This window comes from Halyomorpha halys, unplaced genomic scaffold (genome assembly GCF_000696795.3).
Source record: "Halyomorpha halys isolate HHAL.00 unplaced genomic scaffold, Hhal_1.1 Scaffold317.1, whole genome shotgun sequence".
NCBI classification, from domain to species: Eukaryota; Metazoa; Arthropoda; class Insecta; order Hemiptera; family Pentatomidae; genus Halyomorpha; species Halyomorpha halys.
Genome location: NW_027106310.1, coordinates 30,558 through 33,922, shown reverse-complemented (window position 1 = coordinate 33,922; position 3,365 = coordinate 30,558).

The window sequence follows — 3,365 nt, the reverse complement described above, 5'->3', positions numbered from 1 at the left end:
TACCAATATATCTACATATATATGTACCAATATATCAGTTGGTGTGTAGAAAAAATAAATTATCCAACCACTTTACAGATCTTATAATGACTGGGCTTATTTTGGATATTTACAATGAAGTATTATCTTAATTTATAAGAGACCTTATAAGCATGATGCTGATTTAAATTAATACTGATAAATATGAAGTTTAGAATACTCGGGTTTCTATGTTATTTAACTGGCTTTTATATTAAATTTGGTTTCCACTTAAATTTGAGTATAGTGTATTATCATTATTAAGAATTATTTGGGTTAGTGGATGTATCTTACTGCTGCCTGCTTAGCTGTGGTTTCCACTCCTTCGGCTTCAGTATCTCCAATATTCCAAGCTTCCTCCAAATCGGCTTGGCTAGTTGGTCCACTGCTTCCGATGTCTATCCTCTTCCAAAATTGTACTCTCTCTGATTTGTTAACTTCCGAGTGTTCTGCCAGGGCCAGTACTTTAGGCATTTCCACCTACAATCCTCTTCCTACACGCTACGACTTTCATCCTGGAAATGGCTTTAGGTCCTGCATTGTTTTTGCAGCCTGTCCTCTCCCCTTCCCTCCATCTGCAAACAGAATTTTCACTCCTCTGCTCTTTTATATTCTTTTTAATGCGTTTTATTAGGGCTTATCTACGGGGGTGGAGGGAGGTCTGAACTTTCCTCTGGGAAAAATAACGCCGGTGTTCCCATTCGTATGTAGTTTAGGATTTGATTTCTTATGCTCATGCTTCATACTTTTATTTTATCTAAAACCGTAAAGGTTCTATAACTCTGTCAACCCATACTTGAAAGTTCGCTATATATTACTAATCTATTTTATAAGTAACTGTATCCTATAGTTGGCAATGCATAACTGTTATTATCTTCGATATATTCTTTTCAACCTAACAGTCTCAATACATAGCATTTCAAATTTAATCACTTAATTTTCCATACATCCCAGAAAGGTTTTATATATACCATGTGAGAGCAGGTAGCTAATTTTAATCACTGTGCTATTAACTCGAAGGACCCGGATTCGAATTCGGCTGTGGTAGATTATTATTTTTAGTTTTACTGAAATCGTGAGTCAGCATGGGTTCGGGAGCTCTCCGGGTTCCACCCAGTCTCAAAGAGTGGGTAACCTTAAAAAAAAAAAGGATTATTACCAAATCACCTCCTTGCACAACCGTTGGTTTAGTAACAGCAATTTCTTACAAAGTACTGCACCCATGACCCTTCAAAGTTTGTAGTAGTACAAATTTAATTTTTTTTAAATATATATCATATTTATAGAACAATATAAATTAACACCAAAATAGTAAAATAAAGAAATAAAATTATAGCTAGAATATTACATCTTTCACTATACAATATACTAGATTTTTTTTTTAACTTCCTTTTCTAGTTCGTTATTGTAGCTTTTTCACAGTAAAAGCGTTATTGTGAAAACCTGTTGTCCACATAAATCAAAACTTAATTTTTTTTCTCAAAATGTTTCTTACATATTTATTTTTATTGATCAACACTTTTGATATTTATGTATACATATCTATTGTACGCTACGTCGTAGTTGAATGTTTTTTTCCTTAAATTCTTATCTTGTCTGTCAGCTACTCTTTTTTAGTATGCTTGAAAAAAAAAAATAAACCTTATTATTTATTTCACAATTATTTCTTCCTTTTCCTCATAAATTATGAATTTCAGCCGTTCCTTAAGAAAGGTCATCTAAAGGCTGCGCTGTTTTCTTTCAATAAATTATTTAAATTTAGCCACGGACGTATTGAAACGCTAATAGCATAACAGAAACAAATTGGTGGCAATCATAACTAGGCAACCTACATTATTAAAGAAAATATTAATATTGTTGCGGCCAACACATCATTTAACGAAAAAAAAATCAATTGTGTAATATATGTTTTATTGTTTAAAAAGGGATATGTTTTCTTTTGTTTTTATACTGTAAAAAATAAAGTATACACTGTGTGAATCTCTTAGTGTGCACACACACATCGTCTCCATTGTTTCCTCACTAAACACTCGTAGTTGCCAGCTATCTGGCCATCTTCGCCAGCTTAATCATTTTAGCCACGGCGGGCGGAATTCTTCGACTCAAACTCCAAGAGGACAAGGCGGCCGGACGTACGTCGATCTACCTTCACCAGAACATCCCCACTCAGGACAACAACCACAACCAGGGCCCCATCAATCACCGGTGATATAAGACTTTTTCTCTCTTTTGTTCAATTCTTTTAATTTTGTAATAGTTTTAAGCTTTCTTTTTTTTCTTGTTGGTATATTTTTTAATATTTTGTGTGCCTTTTATTATTTTCATTTATTTAAAAACACAAAAATAACGAAATTCGGCTATTCTTTTCTTTTCACTACTTTTCACGGTTGGGCTAGTACAGGTTCCTTTTGAACCCCTACCCGCCTTAACAAATATATATATTTTATTGTAAATAACATTATTTTGATCGCGTGTAATTCTTAGTGGGATTCATTTATTATTATTAAATATCAATTAACAAGACTAACGAAAAAACCTAATGAACCGCACTAATCCCACATTTTTTAATATAAAAATTTATAATAATAATTAAAATTTATCAGAGTTTTATTCTTTATATGTATTTTATATTTCAAATTTTTGTAAAGTTTCGACTTATCCTATTGGGGATTTTCTATATTTTTCATATTAAAATCTATTTTCAAAAATACTACTACTGGAAGTATTTGTATTGATTTGTTTGAAATATTGCTTATTCTCGGTTTTTAATTTACAGAGATAATTTTTATCGGAGATTATATATCTTACATACATATTTCACATATATTATATAATTAATGTGTCTTTTTTGGAGACTAAAAATAAAATATAAAAGTCACGAGAAAAAAGACTTAAGTAAATAAGCAGAATTTAAAATAAACTATTAGAAATACTTCCAGGATTTGTATGTTTGAAAATAGGTTTTAATATTATGACTGCAGTGATGTTTGAAAATACTTATAGAAAGGGGCGAAACGTAATAAAAATGAGAAATATATTCGTAGATATATAAAGAATAAAACTGTTAAAAGTTTTATATTAAAAAAATGGAATCAGGGTGGTTCATAATTTTTTTTTCGTTTGTTTTGTTGATTGATATTTAATAATGTTTATGTTTAATCCACAACAAAGATAAATATATAACATCTGTATAACGTAATATACATTACCACTGCATTTTTAAAATTAAAAACATCCAGAAGAGAAATTTAAAAAAAAAATTGCTGTCTCTAATGCTGAGTTGCGCTTTATATTTTTAATTTATTTTTAAAAAAATGTCTTATGAAATATCAACGTTTTTAAAATAA